Source organism: Pezoporus wallicus, unplaced genomic scaffold, assembly GCF_028554395.1.
Source record: "Pezoporus wallicus isolate ANWC-B61680 ecotype Strahan unplaced genomic scaffold, APGP_CSIRO_Pwel_v1 contig_420, whole genome shotgun sequence".
Lineage (NCBI taxonomy): Eukaryota > Metazoa > Chordata > Aves > Psittaciformes > Psittacidae > Pezoporus > Pezoporus wallicus.
This window is the reverse complement of record NW_026636658.1, coordinates 1,399,151-1,419,805: the sequence shown is the minus strand read 5'-3', so window position 1 is coordinate 1,419,805 and position 20,655 is coordinate 1,399,151. Positions and strand designations below refer to the sequence as shown.

General features: G+C 36.1%; 1 protein-coding gene across 7 annotated transcripts in view; it reads left to right on the top strand.

Annotated features, from left to right (window-relative positions):
- The window catches only part of WWOX (WW domain containing oxidoreductase), a 526,234-nt gene that overhangs the window by 85,384 nt on the left and 420,195 nt on the right, over positions 1–20,655 (top strand). The gene's annotated exons all lie outside the window — the stretch shown is intronic.

Here is a 20,655-nt window from a genome sequence, read left to right as displayed (position 1 = left end):
AAAAAATTGCTTATAAATTTTGTTGTAATTCTACTAATCCATGCTTTCAACTGTAGAATATTGCATGCACCATCTCATTTAAACTTAAGTGTGATAGTCACTAGCTTTTTATATAGTCCTTGGCCATTGACTTCGAAAATCTGTTGCTTTAGCAGTGTTTTTTCTGTTCTGAGAGAACTGGTGGATCTCTTCGACATGTAGTGAAGCAGTTTCCTATCTACTGAGCTGGTGCCTGTGATGGGGGTGGGATTAAGCTTGCCCCAAAAATTAGCTTTCCCTTTCACTTTTGCCCAGTAGTTTCTCTTATCTGTAGGAACAGGGAGAATTTATCTTCCCTGTTCCCTCCCTTTTTATGCTGGTAAAAGAGCAGTTTTCCATATAATTCCTTTTGCAATGACTGGTCACACAAGTGGAATATTTTACACACTGTGCAACTGAGATGCCTGGAAATACCCAGAGAAAAGAGTTGCTCCTGTCACACACAGTTAAACATCTTTAACTGGATCTCAATCTCTGGACCTTTAGGAGATCTGAAAGGGAGGGAAGAACAACAAGTATTTTTCTTACTGTGGTTGAAAACAGTGCATAGCATGTAGGTTTCTCTAGTATTTATTGCTATGTTTTCTCAGTGCTTCCATGCAAAGTTCTTAGCACTTTCAGAGCAAGAAGAAAAATGTGTTTTATCAGCTAACTAGTGATTTTTTATTTTTAATGGTTTTTATTTTTTTTATTTTTTGCACAGAGTGCCCATATTCTTTGCCTACTTTGTTTAGTTTTGCTGTGATATAGTTCAGGGTTTTTTTTCCTTCCTTGTATTATTTCCTGCCAGTGCCTCAGAAGAAATAAGAATACCAGCAGGGCTGAAGAGCTGTTGCCCGTTTATGGCACCAGATGACCTGTTTGAAGTCTTATCAGTTATAACATTTAACGGTGCAAAACCTTGGGAATTTTTTCCTTGGGATTTTTTTCCTGTCGTTTGTTTTTAAACCAGTGCTTTAAAAGTCAACTTGTGCTTTATTTATTTATGTATTTATATTAAATGATCTACTTTTTGCTTGTAGTAGCATTCGCTTAGTTTATACCATAGGTGACCTAGTTTGCATTTTCTTTCAACTCTATAAATCACCCTGTTTTTTTTTCTGCTGGTATTGAGATTTGCTACTAGTCCTTCTGAAAAATTAGGTTTTAATTTTTTTCTCCCTTCTGGCCAAATAAACATAAAAAAGACATGAGAACACAGGAATTTGGACTCGATTTATGGCTTCTTGGAACAGGTTTTATTCCTTTGCGTGCTGCTACTTTAGCTTTTGATGAAGTTACTTCATTCTCCTCTGCCGTGACTCTGCTACCTTCAGAATCCCTCCTGTGTGTAGATTGTTGTTGTTTAGATGTTCTTCCTAGATTTCTTTAAATTTTGAAATATTTTTAGGCAAATAGCTAGATAAATGAGAAATATTTTGTAAATGCATTAGGTATATGTTGTGCTATATTCACAATGATAACTGAATTGTGATGAGTACTGTCGTGGTTTAAGCCCAGCCAGTAACTCGGCTCATTAGTCCATTTTTTCCTAAGTTTATTTGAACGGGTAGAATTTCTATTCCTGAACTATTAATTTCTGCATTTCTGTGTGCTTTGATCAGGATTTTGATTTTGAAGTTAAAGTTACCTGACCCTAGTCCTTGTCATTGCTCACACTGTGCCCACAGTACAGGGTTCAGGTGCTGGAAAGGAAGTTTGTACATTTTTGGGCTACTGGTCTTAAAAGCAGGAAACCAATTTTATATCCATTACATGATAGATATTGAATCAATAAAGCATCAACCTAAGGTTACACTTGATGCCTCCAGTGGAAGACAATAAATCATGTTATGTGCATACAGGTATATTGACTCAATTTCTCTGGGCTGCCTATGCAAAACTGAAGGTGGCTGAAATAAACCATTAGAATGAAAGTCTTATAATGGCTGGTATAAAGCCATTTTACCTACTTTTATTATTTGAGACTTTAGTGTTAAAAATCTGAGTACAGCATTTAAGTCAAATTGAAAATTCATCAAATCTGTGTCCTGTCTCAAGTGATGGTCAATAGCAGATGGTAAAAGAGGGAGAGCAAGTAACAGAATATGTACAGAATAATTTTTATTGTGGTATACCCGTCTGTCGTCAGCAATTAGTTTAGGTACTGCTAATATGGCTGCACCCACCTGAAGAACATAATATGCATGAGTGGACTCATCTTATGTAAAGTTGTTCTCATTTTCAACCTGCTTATATTTTTTCTTTCCCAATGGAGTTTTGTGTACATATATTGGGAAAAAAAAAGAGTCAGACACATGTTGGAATAGGTTGATAAATAAAATAGTGCATTTGTGCTTCATCTCTTTCTTCCTGAGAGCTTTCTGAGGATGAAGTGCCTGATGATGCGCTTTTTGTGGCTTGACTCCCTTGCACTTGGTGAGAATGTGAATATCTGCCAGACAGGGCATTTTTTCTTACCATCTGCTGGCTTGAAACAAGGAACATCTGAGAATGAAGATGGGGTTATTGATACAGCAGCTCTATCAGTAATAATGAAATTGAAAAAACAAAATCATATCTCAACACCAAACAAGCAATCAATATGGATAAATAACTTGAATTCCCTCAAGATGAAAGATTACTGCTGTATCATTAAGAGCAAGCCTAGTGTTGCACTTATTGGATTACAGACTGAAAAGCTAGATTTACTTGTATTATATGTAAAAAATATATAGAGGATGCTGGGGTGTCAGAAAATCACTTTCAACCCTGTTTAGATAATGAAGCATAACAGGTTACATTTTCTTAACCACAAGATAGCCTTGCCATATAGCTTATTCTCATGCTGAGAAGTAGGCAGAAGCCAGTTACGGAGATGAATTTGGAAAGCACATGTGCAGGGGGAGACATTGCTTGCTTCTCCCTGTGCCCCTCTAAAAGCCTGATTGTACCCTCACAGCTGGAATTTGTCCAAGACCATGTTTTGAAGGAAAAAGCATGCGCTCAAGTGTTATTCTTGCAGGCAATTTTGCATCTGAACTGGAATGAAAATGAATGCTTTTTTTCTTTCTAAATGAGCATAATGGTATTTTGTGGCTTTATGGGCGATTATTCACTTGCATTTTAAGTATGAAACTATGGTATTTTGTTAGTTGTTTTCTGCCAAGTCTGAGTCCTTTTTTACAGCACCTTTCCAAAGACATTCTTTTTTTACTATATAGTCATTATGTAGCATTAATTTGTGTATCATAACTACTCTTTCCATACAAGTAATTTCTGAATCATTATATCTAGATGTTCAACGTGAGTACTAAACAGTAAAGGTTATGAAAACCTCACAACTCTGAGGAGAACGCTGATTAAATATGCTTTTACTTGTGAAGTTCTAAGGTGTGCCTAGGTAGCCTTGTCTCTCTGCCTCACTCTCTGCTTTTGTCTTTCTTGTTAGAAAGTATCTTGTAGTGCTTATTATTATTTAACTGACTGGCTTGGGAGAGTTTGGGATGAAAGAAAACCAAGTTTTTAAACACTTTCTATCCCAGAACCCAAGAAGACATCTTGTGCTTCTGCTCTTGAATGTTGTAAATGATGGTGAAACATGTTTTGCCCCATTGCCTGCTCTTTTCTTGCCATATGTACTCATGTGATGTTTGTCAGATCCCAAGCTGGACCACAACTGCTAGTTTAGCGATAGTTAGGTATGATTTTAAAGGGAAATAAAATTCTATTTAAAAAGAATAATGGCTAAATATTATGTAAGTAAGAGTTTGTACAAGTTGTATAGGTTCTAGTAGTGTATAAATAACTATAATAAAAGCTAGGTGTAACTAACTATAATAAAATCTATATATAAATAAAATCCTTGGTATCACTGTATATTTAATTCATGTATTATAGTTATTCAGGGACTTTTCCCCATCTATAAAATCTTACACATAAAGATTTGTCATTGAAAACTTTATGATATTTAGATTTGTAGTTAGAAGTATAAAACTAAATTACAATTTTTCCTAAATTGAATATGCCACTATCTTATACATCTTAGCCTTTCTGACCTGGCCTTGCATGATGCTTCTTGACTTCCTGTCCTGCTGTCATTTTCTTTCATATTGGTCTAGCACTTTCACCGGAATCAATAAGGTTACTCACATGCAAGTGTTGAATAAATAATTGATTAAGGAGGTACTACACTTGGTGCATCTTTTTCCTAGCAAAGGTAGCCCAGATAACTGTTTTTTGAAAACTTCTGTTATTTCCTTTTACTAATTACCTCTTATTTCTTCCACTGAACAAGCCGAGCATTGTATCTACCTGATAGCCTGACAGATTTGAGCTGGAATATTCATAAAGTGGTGATACTACTCAGTGTGTGCAACAGAAATGGGCAATCTGCAAATGTGTATTTCCAATCAAATGGCTTTCTGGTATTTCTGTCTGTTTTCCTTCTAAAATTTTAACCTGCTCAGTTTCAAAAACTGCAATCTAGAATGACAAAGCATGCTTGGATATCAGTCACCAGCCCTGACTGCTGTGCTCATCGGATCCTAAATGAAATATTTACATAATTTGGTGCTCTAGGAAAGCTAGATGAGAAATGACAGATAAAGTGGTATCTATCGACAGGAATAATCCCACTGAAGTTAGCCTGACTACTTGACTGGGCTTTGTGTATTTATGCTTATAGATAGAATTGCAGTAAAAATAGAAACATTTCTTGACAGCTGTTGTGTGTTGTGATATCTGAAATTGAAACAGGCATTTCTAAGTTTTCTGCACATCTCCTCAACACAAAAGTTTTATTCCAGCTCCTACTATGTTATGTTAGTAGTCAAACTATAGCAAACTTTCCATAATGGGAATGCAGTTACACTGAAGGCTGATGTACGATTTCTATAGAAGATAGAAAATAAGATATCCCAGGCAAATAGACACCTGGTGACTGTGCCCATGGCAGTCAATATACCAACCAGTGCGATTAACCTTTTTATCTTCAATTACATTCCAAAGTGATGCTTGTTTTTTTTTTTCCAGTAAAACAGTGTGCAAATACAGCCTTGTTCAATGTTTTCCACAGCTACACTCATGTGCTGTTTTGCTTTATGAAATGCTTTATATTGTTGTGGTTCACTGGCAAGAGAGATGAAGCAATTACGAAGGAGTTTGCCCACTGTTTTTTCTCTAGTGTGAGCTGTAGTCAGTTCTATTAGTCCACTTCTTTCACATACTGATTGTCAAAAAAAGTAAGAAAAAAGGTTCAAATATCTTTACCAGAAAAATGCTGATACTTCTGAAGTTGCAACATGCATTTCACATCATCCTGTATGTTGCCACATTTGTTTTGAAGTAATGTTTTGTTACTGCTATTGCATGATTAAATATTGAGAGTATTGCTTTTCCAGTTGTTCTAGTGCAGTATTTAATGAGTGCAATTAAATGGAAAAATTGCCTTTTTTTAGCTGATGATAGTCTATTAATGTCTCTGTCTGTTCAGAAAGGAAAAGAAGTGAATTATTAGAATGACAAATGAGTCAAAGTTACCACGGTGATGGAGAGGTGCGATTCCCCTCCACATAATCTTCAATTAGTGATCTTTGTAAGAGGATGTTTTTCAAAAGGGTAATAGAGAAGTAATGAGATCAGAAGGAGGTCAAACCCAGCCTTCTTCGTTTGGCAGTTTGATTAATTTATTTCTCCTTCTTGCAGATTGCTGTAAGGGGCTTTTGTCACCCAGTGTTTTCCATGGGACTTTAGTTGAAGTGACTGCTTATATTAGCCTTTTGTGTATCCAAGAATGTTCATCCATTTGGAACTGAAGGGTTTTGAATGTTTCAAATTTGATCTTTACTACAAGCACTCATTGATAGTTCTGAAAAGGAATTTTTTTTTTTTTTGAAGAAACAATCCTTGACATTTCTGTGTGTATTGTTTTAAAGAACTAAATGACTGGCCCTAGTACTTGGATGCAATGCAGCTTACATCTTTTTGAGATGCATTATATTTAAGTCAAAGGAGAGGGAAGGAAGAATGACCCGAGAATATGAAGTTGTAGTGAAGGTTCTTTTCCCACAATATCTTCTGGAAAAGTCCCACAATGTCTTCATGTATGTGACATATGGACCATTTATGCATACTTCAGGCATTCTTTCCTGGCCTTTTCTATCTCATACCACTTGTGCGGCTTCAAGAAGTCATGAGCTGTTTCATAATGGCGGTCGTAAACCTAAGTGGCTGTAGATTCATGCAAGCTCCATGCAGCTTGTAAGGTCTGCCAGGACTCTATGATGAGTGTAGTGTTACATCCATGTTTAGTTTGTCCTCAGTAGTGATTTACTTTTTTAAAAATACTCAAAATAGCTTTTCTACAAGACTGAAATGCCAGTAACATTTTCTCAGCATTTTCCTGAGATTTAACTTATTTGTGTGCTGATCAGTTCTATTCTGCTAATAGTTGAATATATTACTATGGCTTCAATTTAGATATAAATTCAATTATTCTTTGTAAAACAATGTGTCATTAGAGGAGCATTACATGTTAATTTAATATGACATGCTGTCGCTTGCACGTGTTACAGCAACGTTGCATGAACTTCAAGACTTAACTATGTCTGGTTATCTCAGTTTATGCTTAAGATACTCATGCAAATTTTATTTTTTGCTTTGATGAGGGTAACATTGTCTGTGAGTTTCTTAATTTCTCATGCAGTAGTTGCAGCAGTTATTTATGATGATGTTCAGAAGTATCTCTAAAATGTTTCACCAATAAAAAGAGGTGCTTTGGTTCAAATAAGTCATGAGATTATTTTATTGTACTGATCACATAACCTTTTTTTTTGCTGAAGGGCTATGCAGGCTTCTCAGCTACAAATTGAATAGACTAGCTCTTCAAATCAGGAGAATGAAAGAATATTTGGGTAGCAAGATATAGCACATGACCTGAGGTATTGGCCTAAGTTCATGACAGGCACAAACCCTTTATGTTATGTCAGCAATGAATGTGTCTCATTTTCTATGCTCCATTAGGTATGACACATACCTCTCTGTGGCTACTAAACGCCATTGCATCCCAAGCAGTTGGAGGTATGTCATTTTAAGAGGGAGAGTCGACAGCTGCTTAGCACAAGGAATGGGCATACATGTAGTTGTGTTTCCAGCTTTGCCATGGAAACATTACAGGACTTCACCTGGGGATGTCATCTCTTCCTGCCTTTGTTTTCCCATTTGTTAAATGGAGATCACTGGCCTTGTTAAAGAATGTCATTATTACAGTAATTTAATTTTTGTAAGAGGAATGTATAAGCACTACATCCTCCTATCTGTGAATGATATATCTCATTGTATGTGAACAGTTGTCAAACTATGAGGGTTTGTGGTTAATAAGGGATAAAACAATTCTTGAAGGCTCCCCCTCCAAACTATGCATACACTGAAAACAAAACCGTCCTTTCTCTTTTTTTTCTTTCATGCCCTTTTTTTGCAAAATTTTCTTCCTTTTTCTTCAAGTGAGTTGCAATTTCAGTAGTTTAGTGGTTGCTGCTATCAAAATAGGCAGTAAATTAAGAAAGTTCTTGGGCAAATCATGAACAAATTTAAGTCATTATTAATGAAATTACCTGGGATATGGTGGCTGGCAGAAGTTGGGAAAAGCAGAGTGTTTCTTGGGTAGACACAGGACCTTCTTGGCTAGCACAGCACCAGGAGCCTTGGGTAATTCCACATGGAGTTTGTCCTGCTTTCTGTCACAGCAGGAATGTATTTCTCTATCAGAATTCATCTGGGGCTGCTAAGCCTTTTGCAATGGAGTTTACCCCAAGTAGTGAAACAGACCACGAGTTTCTGTGTAAAGCAGAGTTTTGTCTATTCTGTCAAATATTTGTGGTATACGAGAGCTGCTTGTGTAAGCATTCAGTGCAGGAGGTCATGTATACTAAAGTAAACGATATAATACATGGTAGACTTATCTCTATGAAGAAGTATTGCTGTCTGTTGTGGGTTTTTGTGTAATTAGGCCATGACTTAGTAAAGTTTCTATATTGGTGGACTGTAAAATTGTATGAGTAGACAATGCGAGTTTGACTTTATTTAAACCTGTTCATTTGCTTTGTCTACATATCTGAAAATTAGAGGTTAGGAAATGTTTATCTATCAGATATTTTCAAATGGGCACTGGTACGTTTTCAATGAATAATTTCAATGTATTACGATTATGATTTTTTTCCAGTGTGCTTGTAGGTATTAAAAACAAATGTGACTTCTCTAGAAAGCGTAGGCCGAGACTTATTTGTGAGGTATAGGATGAAATATGAAGTTTATCTATATTGTATATACACAGTGCAGTTATTCCAGATAAAAAGACAAATACCAAAAGGATCTTGTGATTGCAACATTTATAATCACATGGTACGTAGATACAAGAAAAATCTGTGACTTTCTCATTTTCTTAGGTGCTGTCCATCTGGGGAGAATTTACACATACAGACACATATATATATGTGTATATATAAACATGTTTCCCACTTATCAAGCTTCTCCCAGAACAGAAAAAGCAAAATTAGATTTTTGTAAGCTGGAGTGATGTGCGTGTTCTTATTTGCAATGTATGGTAAAGTAATCTTTCAATTTTATTTTTTAACAGTATTCTATAATATAAATAATCTAGTCTTTTCTTCTGCAGACTGTTTAATTCAGACAGGTTGAAGTTGCCTCCAAAGATTGGCGTAAAATTGAGGAAATCATTCATGTAGTAAATAAGATAATTTGCTTCCACCCAAAAAGATTAAAATATAGATTTTTTTTTATTTTATTTTTTCCCCATATGATTTAACACATACAGTACCTGCGTCTCTATGATTCTGAATACATTTTGGAATTAAGTGCCTTTACATGGATTTCTGTTCTTCATTTTCTGCACTGCACTTTTAACTTGAATTTTCTGAATTTCAATTAGTATAGTCAATAAAGGTTTTTCTGTATTTCCAAGGCATTAATAAGTGTTTATATAATTTCAGAATTTGACAGGAAACTGATACTCCTTATGAAAGCACAGCTAGTAAAAATAAATTACAAGTCCTCTCAGTTTGAGTACTACTGTATACAAGAAGTAGGGAAAGATGTGTTTTGGCTCTTGTTTTCTGTGCCATATTTACTTCAAGAATTTTTATGCTGCTCATTATGGGGTCTTTATAAAATCTGTTATTATCCTTTTTGTTCTTCCACTAGTGTTACAGAATATCAGCCTTACTGCTTATAGTTAAAATAGTAGTTATTAAATATGTTTATGAGAAAATTCTGCTTGATGGAGGTGGAACAAATGTTAAACAAGAGGGTTTTTTAATTTATTTTTTTAGTTTAGGTTTTAGTTTTGTTTTTTTTTTTCTCTTTTGGCCTGAGGTGGTCTCTGCAGATATATGGTCTTGGAATACTGTATGGAAAGTGATCTGTCAGGATTATCTCTCTTAAGCTCTGCCTATGAAGGGAAGACATACCAAGGACCTGTAAACTGCCTGATAGCATGTGAACTCTTTCACTTTTATTCCATTGCACGACTGCCTTTTCTCAAACCTTGGATACATAAACACACTGGCCTATTGCAAATAAAGCAGTCCCAGACCTAATGGTGCACAGTCTGCTGACTGAACATAGGTGGCGTGTGCCATGCTGCTCATGTGCTGTACTGCCTGAGAGCCATAGTCAGAAGTGTTTTACTGGGAAAAGGTGACTTTTGTTCTTGTTGTTCTTATTGTGAACTGACAGAAAAACAGACAGGGGTAAAATATAAATTTTAAGTAAGGGATGAAGCAAACCCTTAATACTTAAGCTTGCAATGGGAAACTGCTTATCCTCACCCTAACAGGGCACATGTGATTAGTTATGCAGTCTTCTGATACTTGTTTATGTTCTCTTATGTGATAGTGGTAGTTTTGGGGTTTACTTAGAAAAAGAAAAAAAAAAATAAAGAAAAAAGCAGTTAGCTGCTGAAAATTTGGCTATTATAATGTGGTCTCTATGGGAGTTACCAGCTCTTCTGCAGTGGATGTCAGGCTGGTTTAGTGCCGTGGTGATGGAAGCAGGTTCTCCCATTATAGATGGCAGAGGTCCTAGTAAAGCCACCAAAATTAAGGTTGAAAACTCTTCTGAGGTGAGCATTCATGTTACTAACTTTGTTGAGGCCAGAAAGAATGGCAAGAAACTGTTGCTATTCAGGCATGAATGTTTATTGCTCTACTGAAGGTGCGGTTCACCTCTGTCCACTTTGACGGTCAGAATAGGTTCAGTGTACGTATACTGCAATTTTAAACACTTCTCAGATTGTGTTAAAGTTTAGAGAACTCTGTATTGATGGCTTGGCCTCGCAAACGAAGATTTGGGAAGGGCTTTACCCATGCTTACTACAAGTGGAATGAGGACTAAAAGGGCAATACAGGATAGGCTAATCCGGCTGGAAAAAAGGCTGCTTGGTCATTCAGGATGTTGCCGAACAAGACTGTCATCTCCTGGGTCAATCTCGATTCACCAATGCCCTGAACCGCCTGCATGCAGGGCTGGATCTTCAGCTTCCAGTGCACCTTATCACCTTCCTTTTTGTCCCTCACCTGTCACTACAGGGCTTTGCAAGTGTGGGTAAATCCTTCGGACCTGCTCAGTGGATTTTTTAAGTGAGGCACAGCGTGCGCAGAACTGGTCCCACCATTTACACCTGAGATTTGTCTGCCAGGGCCTAGTGAACTTAGATGGTGACAGCAAAGTCCTCAGGTCGTAGGTTTGGTTAGAGTATCCTTCTCTTAGATGGATGGCCTTACAAGGCTAGACGAGCTCCATCACTGAGCAGGATTACTATTGCAACAACACATCATCAGTAGGGTAAAACTAACCTCTCTCACGACGGTTTCTGTATTACATCTCAGAAATCATTCTGGACTGCCTTAATCATCAAAAATAAAGAAAAGTTTATTTTCTTCATATCCTGATGACAAAATAATGTGTTGGCTAAACTTGCCGTGTGAGCTTGTCTCCCTCATAATGCAATGTTAAGTGTATAATGGCTTCTTATCTGTTCTTGTGCAGAATCTATTCTGGATTATTGGTCTTTATATAACAAAAGTTGTTTGCTTTTAAGGTTTTCTCTGTTGTTGTTGTAGTTGATAGCCAGCTAACATGAACTTCTAGGGATTTCTCTGTTCCTGCATATTCAGGTCATTCTATTTTTATAAGATGCAGAAATTTTTGTACACAAAACCTATTTGTCCCCACTGTCTGTCCACACATTTGTCTGTAGATATAATTTTCTGAATGCTTTTAAGCCTCAAGCATTGGCACTTGTATGCTTGAAATTTGTGTGAGCAGAAAATTTCACTGGAGAAGGGAAAACCATGGTGAAAAAACACACTCAGTACAGCTGAAGTTAAAATATCTTCTCAAAAATTTCATGTTACAAATATTAAATGAGTTTTTAAATACATGCATAACCACTGATGAACTTTTTCTAAGACTCCGTGAAGACAGGGTGACAGTTAGATTGCAATCTTGGTTTCTCTTCCCCCTCTCCATGTATTTAGAGTGATTCATGCTGTTCTGGCAAATCTACTTACCCAGATTTGCAAAATAAATATTCCCAAACCTTCTATCTGAAATCATATCTCAGCTTTTAATTATTTAGTTAGTTGACAGTAGATTGTCTTAAAATTTTATCAAACACTAAGCACCCTCCTTCCTTACTGTATATTACTTTGGCTGTTTTGAGTGACAAAACCACTTAGAGACAGTGACTGTTACCATATCATGGTTTGAAAGGTAAAACAGAACATTATCATCTTTTTAATAGGAACACTATGTGATTCATAGGTGGTGAATATTTCATGCACTTTGCATTTGCCTTTGTGCAGGAAGGTAAATGGAAAGTAAATCCATGTGTACTTTAGACAGTAAAAAGGCATTACTATGTTACATCATATAAACATGTAGATTTGATTCTCTCTTTACTCATGCTGTAAAAAGAAAGTTTTAAAGTGTTTAGCCATACCTGGAAATGTAAATGCACCAGCCTAATGTAATGCTGAAGAAAAATTAAGACAAATGATACTGCATCCTTGCCACAAACTGCAGCTTATACAAAATTCACTTTAGTTATTATACTGTGAATACGTGTGCTAAACCTCCTCTGTGTATGCACAATTTATGTTGAATGCAACATGAATCATTTTAATAGACCAAGCAAAAAGTCCCCAAAGTCAATTTTCAAATTATGAACCTTGGAACAGAATATAGCAACAATGAACAGCAAATAGTTCAGATTTTATTCTGAACTACAGATGAACCATTAAAGGTACAGTATACTCATTCAGAAAAAAACATTTCCTCCTTATCACCACAATGTTTAAAATGCATAACAAGAATATTTCTTAAAGGTCAGTTCTGAATTTTCTTTTTTCTATTCCTTACTAAGAGGGACATTGATCAAGTTGATGCCATGGAGATTTAAACACCTATTGTGAGGCCTGGGTGACTGTAGTTAGGTTCTGTCTCCGATCTGCCATGTAACCTTGAGAAAGTGTGTTATAATTCTGAATTTAATGCTTTGAAATTCAGGATTCTGACCAGAGTTACTGCTTAATGAGCGGCTTGGCTGCAGATGGGTCATTTCAGCCCTTTTTCTGCCTGATTGCAGCTGCTCAGTGTTACCAAGGCGCAGCAAAGATGCACAGGTCTTTTGCAGGTAGGTAAGCAAATATAATTAAACAGATAAGAAGAAAGAGTACTTGAGCATTGCCTAAAACCTGGATTTGATAGGTCAGGCTGTCTGTCAGTCTGGACAGAGGTGGCAGTTTCTGCAGCCCACAGAATGCATGTCAGGCTGGCACACAGAGTAGTAAGTTTTTATGCCCTTTGTGAGTTCAGTAGAATTCACATGCTCATGATAAAATGCTACAGCAAGAGGCTGTCCTCAGTGCTTAGGACTAGTTCAGTTTAGAATACTGGGACCTAAATTTTGCATTACTGCTTCATCAGGCACTGCATTTCAGAACGTGGATCCTCAAAATTCTTTCTTTAACTTCTGGAAGAACCTAAAATTCTGAAGCACATGAAATTTTGCAAATAAATGTCCATGGTAAGTTACATCCTTGATTCTGCCTGTTGTTAGAATTCAATTAGTCCTAATATTTCTAGATACATAAAGCTTACTGAGCTGCATGTTAGGTGTGTTTTGTTTATCTGAGCCCTGGTTGATGAATGCTCTTAGATACCGTCTACTGAATTGAGATACTCTGGGAGATAATGTGGTTGTACCTCCTCTTGGTTTGAATCATAATGCTTAATGGGAGATCTGTATCCCTCTTTTTTTGTGCTTGAAAGAAGTTAGTATCTTCAGTTTGAGGTGAATGTTCAGAGCAGAAGGTGACTGTGTCTGAAGTAACCTTCTTTATTCCTTTGCCTAAAAAGACTAAGTAGTCACTCACCTGGAGACAGAAAAGATTGCGCTGTTCATTTGGGATGTTCTAGGCTTTACTAAAACAAGAAGTGTATGAGCACAGCTGAAGTAGGTTAGTTACCACGCAGGGATTTGGAAAGGAAATCTTTATTGTGTCTTCCTTCATTTGCCTGAGTGAGAGTGTACAAGCACTGGTCATAGTTTGACGCTGCACCTTTGATGAGAGCCATGGGTACAAGCTAAACGCTCTGACCGAGGTCATCAACAGCCCAAGATATTTAAGTTAATTTTGCATGGGCGAGATAGCTAAAAGGCTATGTGGAAGAAGTGTGCTCAGAAGTGTGTTTGGCATCTGATGGACTAAGTATGGCACCTAACATGCCTGTGTTCTCTGGCCTGTCTATTCTGTCAAGTTTAAGGGTGTTTGCCCCATTTGTAGCTCTGTATCATTACTCTTTTCAGATATAGTGAGGTACCCTGTCCAGAGGACAGGCAGAGAAAGTATGTAATTAGTGTGTTTTACTAGACTGCACAGAAGAGTCAGCCAGGTGTGGTGTAGATTGGATGGTATTTATGAATGAATGTCATTATTTTGACAGGATGATAAATTAACGTTTCTAGCTTTGGAGCCCAAATTAACATGTTTTCATGTGGTCTGGTCAGCACGGGGACCTGCAACTTGTGGCACCTTCAGAACAACATCGTAGCTTGGAAACAAACATCAGCAAACTGAAATGGAAAAATGGTCTGCTGAAAGGGATTCAGTTCAGGCCTTTGATTTGGCTCTCATCCTTCTGCCGCTCTTGATACAATATTTAAATCTTAAAGATATTTACCTACTGAAATCAAGTAATTTAACTTTTTAACTGCACAGAGAAGATTTTTAAAGGGAAAATTAAATACTCAGTGTGCTTTACTGTCAATTGTAATGGGAACCGAGTATGCTAATAAACCTTTCAAAAGTGTACAGGGCTCAGATATGCCACGGTGTTTACCTTTAAAAACACAAATAGGTTCTTGCTTAAACTTGCTAAATTACTGGATCGAGCTCAGGAAATTATGAGCCATATTTGTAATGGTACTGTGTGCTTTTACAGTCTGGCAGTTACTTGGTGTAACTCTATTTTTAGGTATATAATCATCCTGTTCTTCAGGAGCAAAGAAAGAAAGTTAAAATTTAACACCTTTAGGAAATTATTGTACAGCTCTTTATGGAGTTCTCAGAAGAGAAGTCCAGCACCATAGCATGAAGCATCTGAAAAACTAAATTGAAACCAAATGCTTACAAGTGCTGAAAGGCATCTAAATAGTTGGCTGACATATGTCATTGCCTCATCTACTTTATTGATGACATTTTTCATTGCTGGATAATTTCATTTAGTAAATAATGCATGGATCTAGTTGATTACAGGGAGGCTGTTGATCTTTTTAAACACAATTCAGTACTTTTGGAGCCTTTTCATTTTCCTTCAACTTCTCTCTGTCCTCTTAAATTGCTTGAATAATCAAAGTCTTATAAACATAAACTTCTCTGCCTTATCATCTTGGCATAACCTTTCACACGGGAATTAGTGAGTCATGCCTCAAAGTGCTCTACCTTGTGCACTTGAGTGTTCTTCAACTGGTCAGATTTGCTGTTAAGTTTGGAGAACACAGAATGAAGTGAAAGAGAAAAAAAAGACTCAAAAATTATGCCAATTGGTTTTGTGGGAGGGGAGAAAAGGGCTGCTTTCACTTCACTTTGTCAGCAGCATAGTTAAAAGTAGGAACTGGCAGCAGTCATGGGCTTTTCAAGTTACACCTATATGAGAAAAATAGTCTGGTAGAGAACACACAATGTTGCCATGGGGTGTTTGTGGATCAGTAGTAAAATCTAAATGGAAATTCATCTATTTTGGTAGGACTGGGTTCAAGTTGCTTCTATGTACTACTACATGATATTGACTTAAATTTATTGCTATGCAAATTATGGTATTTGTAAATTATCTGAAAACTTACTCTCTATTTTGGCTGTGCACTGTGTCACTGGCTCTGTTCTGATCTGCAGTTACTGTGACCCAAACGAACTATGTTACAGAGTGAGACAGCTGCTGTTGGGGATCTAACATCTGACTTGCATTTATTTCAAGGCTTTTAGTCAGGACTCTTTATAAAATAGATGTGATAAATTGTCTGCATTTGATACATAAATTTGGCCTCAACTTTACCAGATTTATTATTTTTTCATTTATTAGCCCCTGGGACAAGTTCAAGTGACTGAACAGCTCTAAGCAGTGAGTGAGAAGTGAGAAATATATTTCTTGAAAATTGATTATTTTCCTCCCTTGCTTTTGTCCTTTTCTGCATGTAATATTTTGCCATAGTTGAATCTGAGATCCAGAATGTTTTAATCTATAAGAAAAACCTTTTCTTTTTTTCTTTTTTTAAATTATCTACAAGACAATTCATTATGTCATGGTCTTGCAAGTCAGAACATTATTATCATAGTCACAACAGAATTTTATGCAGATGAAGAAGCAAAGTTCCCATCTACTGATCCAGAAATCTTCAACTAATTTTATGGTATCAAGGCAAAAAATACATTTTGATGAGTTTTGGGGTTCCAGTTTTGACTTCTCACCTAGCATTCATGTTATTAATTGTATGCCACTGATGCAGAGGTCTAACCGTGACCACTACAATACTGTATCATGCACTGTAGTAAGTTCTAAGAGACAGCTTGAGCATTGAAGAATGTGAAATTTATACTGGTAGAGTGGGAATATGGATCAGCAATCCATAGATTTTAGCCAATACCAAATCAGCAGTAAGATCAGAGAAGGTCATCTGTGTTTTTGTCCAGGCCGTGATCCACTGGATTATTCTACTACATTCTACATTGAGCCTACATGATGGCACAGATCATGATATAGAAAGCAACAGGAATAAAAATTGAAAATCTCTTCTTTTCTTTTTCTTCTAGATCATGAGATTTAAAACTTATGAAAATGATTTGTATGTATGGAAATGTGTTATTTATGTTCTATAATAGTTATTCCAGTGAATGGCACCCTCCCCTTTATTCCTCAACATCAGGCATTTTCTTCATTTTGTGATATATTATATGGCTTTTTGGTGTAACTACACTTTTGGATCTTATTGCACAGAATTTATGTGTTGCCTTATCGAAAATTTGTTTCATAATTCATTAATTATTTACTATTACTTGACCTTACCGTACATGAAAAAGCCTATCCCATAACTGTAATTTCAGTTCTCTCTAGTGTGAAATCAATCACATTCCACATCTTTTATATTATTTAAAATGTGAATGATGAAATTTTCTTGTGCATTTCTCCTGAGTTACTGAGAACTTTCAAACATTAGTGTGTGGGAAATATGCAGGCTGTCCCCTGCAGACCTGAGAGAACTGCTGATTGTATTGCAAACGCTGCAAAACCATCTGCAATGGATGGGCTGTCCCTTTTTTTGTGGGTGGAACTGGTGGCTGATGCTCAACAAAGGCAGTCTGGGGCTGTTAAAGACTAGGAATGTTTTGTAAGAGTATGCTTCATAAGAGTATTTTTTTTCTTTTTGCACAAGTAATAATATTCAGATTAGGACCCAGCTTTCAATTAGTACTTTCTCCCTATCTCTACAATCTGATGCCCAAAGAGTCGATGCTAATATATTTCAGAATGAGTTTGACCTGCTGATGGGAGCCCCTTGGCAATTGGATAACTGGAGAGTTCATTTCTGATAGTCATGTGCCCTGTGCTGTGTAACTGAGTTGATGGGTATCATGTTTGTAGTTACAGTCCAGAAACAGCTGGTGAATGTTGTGGGAACTAGCCCAGTGCATGGAATAACATGATGAAAGTTGTTTGGTGATACTGAGCTACAGTTGCTGATTGCTTTGACAGTAATTTTTGAAAATACATGAGTAGATAAAAGGAGAAATCAGTCACAGACTTGAGATTTGGAGAATGCTTTCTTTCTGAAAATCTGCAAGGAATGTATTGTCATAAACCAAACAGAGTTTTGAAATGATATTTTAAACAATAGAGATATAGTAGTGGAACAAATTACATTTGTACCTCAGCCTTCACAAGCACAGACAAGTAAGACTTTTGTCCTTGCTAAAAAAAATTACCTCTTATTATTCATTCCTTCTCTTTTTGCCTGTATGCATGTTCATTTTTTTTCCCTTTGCAAGACAGTTTGTCAACAAAGCATGCTTTTTGTCTATTATTCTTTCACTAGTTAAATGCCAGAAGCTGTATATTCTGAAACATGTCCAGATTGCCATATGCGTCTTATGCAGCGTCCTTACTACTTTAGAAACATATATAATCATCATATTAAGCAAAAGCTTTCATGTATACACTTTTGTAAAGATCAGATGTAATTGACAGTATTTAATTTTACTTCAATAACAAAAGTTTTTTAAATAAAGGTTTTTCCTATATAGTGTATAGTGTAGTTAAGAAAAATATTCTGAGTATATGTAATATTATATAAGGAAATAAAGTTAATTTTCTTGAAATATACAGTATAGTATATAGATGCAGTTTGGGAAAAAATAGTAGAATGAAAAGTATAATGCTATTTTCCTAAGCCACATTTGCTAAATGCAGACTTTTGCAAGGTCAGCAGTTATACTGGAGTTGAGTAGAAATGGCTTCAGTGGCTTTAACTTTACCAGTGCCCTTGATGAGGTGCAGAGTTGTCAGTATTCTCGTAAAATTCCTCAGTGATGGCTTCTTCTGTTCTCTTTATTTCCTTAAGTGAACATCTGTCTAATTGTTCACCTCCATTGCTTTAGTGCTTTCCTCATGCTTTCTCTGTTTCCAGACAATAAACTTTATTTTCTTCATAAGAATTCAGTCTACGCAAGGGTATTAGGCAGCTTGTTTGCACCTTTTAATTTCTGGAAGTTTTCCAGAAGGGCTTTTTGCTGTAGTTCCAATGGGTTCATCAGTGAATCATGTAACATAATGCAGCATTGTGTTTGGGTTTTTATCCGTTACCTTCTGTTTATAAACATCTGCTTGGAAATTTTCGTTTTGATTCTTTTTTTAATATGTGTTACATTTTTGCATGTGGCATATGGGTAAGATATACTGTAGCTGCCATGTTTTCAGGTGTTCAGGTGGGTACAGCCAGTATTTACCTTAAAATTGGGGAAAAGCCTAAGCTACTGCTTAAAAAACGAAATTTTAAGGGAGACTATGTGCCAGTTATTTAGCTATGTAATAATAGCTGCTAAATTAAAACCAATTTAATAATTGAAAGACTACATTAAGATGTGTCATTAACACTTGTGGGTGCAGACCTGTGGAAGTCATCTTAAAAGACTTTCTGTCCACGAGAAAGAGTATTGCTCACAGTTAGGATGCTGCTTCTCTTCATGTTCAGTTCTTTGTGTTCGGTTTTGCTTCTTTTATAAAAGGGAAGGGCAGTGGTGATGTTTTTTTCTTCTCCCTCACTTCCCCGTCCCTCTCATCTATAAAGCATTTATATCAGTCTTGTACACCTATTCTTCAGGAAAATGTTTAAAGTTAAAAGCAGGTTGTTGTTATGCTTTTCTTGCTGCATTTCTTTCTGTAATGGCAGCACTTCCGTGTTTTGTATGTACAAGTGCTCATAAGAATGCGATTTTTAAGGCATACTCTCCATCCTTGTCACTATATTGTTCATTGGCAGGTTGTATTTAGGAAATAAGTGTTCTAGTGACTATAATCATAGGTGATTGTCAACTCTCTCACTATATTGCTGCATGAGACTATTATTTTCTGGAATGCTTTTGTTATCTAGAGTTAATAACTTTATCAGAAAATTCATCTGTATCTGTTAAATGAAAATTTCAGAGCTTTTAATTTTGATGGTGCTTGAAAACAAGGCACTTGATTTTGGACTTCATTCACATTTACTCTGAAGTAATTTTAAACTTTCTTAATTGTTAGAACAATGGGACATGGCCTCCTGACCCCTTCAGTCTCTGTCTGAATGCCATCAGCTTTATGCATCTGTAAAATACACGGCCTAGACTTTGATCAGAGATTTTTAGACAACCTTATGCTTTTAATGATGTGTTTGGTATTTTATCTTCTATATTGCTGACTACAAGTTGAGCAAAATGTTTCCTGAGATGGGCCATGTTTTCACAGAAATTTAATTCCAGTCTTTGTGTTTATTTTGTTCATATTTTGTCACACAATCTTTATTTCTTTAGGAAGAAAGTACAGAAAAGCTTCCTCCTTTTATGCTCACAAACCAGGTAGCACAGTAGCTGGTTTCCATATTCTAATAATGTTCAGATACACCTGATGTTTTTTTGTGCTTCCAGAAAGATAATATTTTTCTTCAAGTCTGTATTGTTTATGTTGAGCGTATATTAAGAACCTGATCCTGCCAACCCTTATTTGTGCAATAAATCTTTGCTAATGCGATTCAGTCCTTTTATTTCACTTTTTAAGATTGCGTACGTAACCATGTGGCCATTTTCAATGTATCTCTTAGCCCAGTTGTGGGAACAAAAGAATTTTATATGGGTTTATTTCTTTTGAGGATAATGTTCCATCAGATATGTGTATTATACTGTTCAATGCTAGGAGATTGTCACTGTAAGCTGCCAGTTAAAAATCCTTAAATAGATAATTATTAAGTTCTTTAATTTCTTTGTTTTCTCATGTATTTGTTTGCATTGAAGCATCCTGATATTATTAACGATTAAATGAGTGATGACTTTTAGCTATATCAATATTTGTATTTTCCTAGGATTAAGAATGAGGGAATGAACTGTACCTTAAATTTACTAGTGAGCTTTGTCATAGTTCAAAATAGCTGCAATGCATTTTTAAACCTGCAGACGTCACTATTCTGCCAATTAATTGTGCTAAACTTAATGCTCATATAGCGCTCTGACCACATTTAAAATATATGTTGCTTCCATTTAGCAATTACAGCACTTTGTTTTTAATCTAAAACAATTTAATAAGATTTATTTTAATATTGTAACATCGTTTTCAACATCCGCTAAAGGAAATAGTATGCTTTCCTTTGAACTTGTATAAGCCATGTCCTAAGACTGTCTTTAATTATTAGTTATTGCTGTTTCGATACAGAGTTATGAACTATTTATTTTGTGTCATATAACATACCATTTTTAAGCAACATTTTTCAGTCTGCCCTCCAGGAGGGCAAGCTGCCCAGAACATCAGGGATCTCAC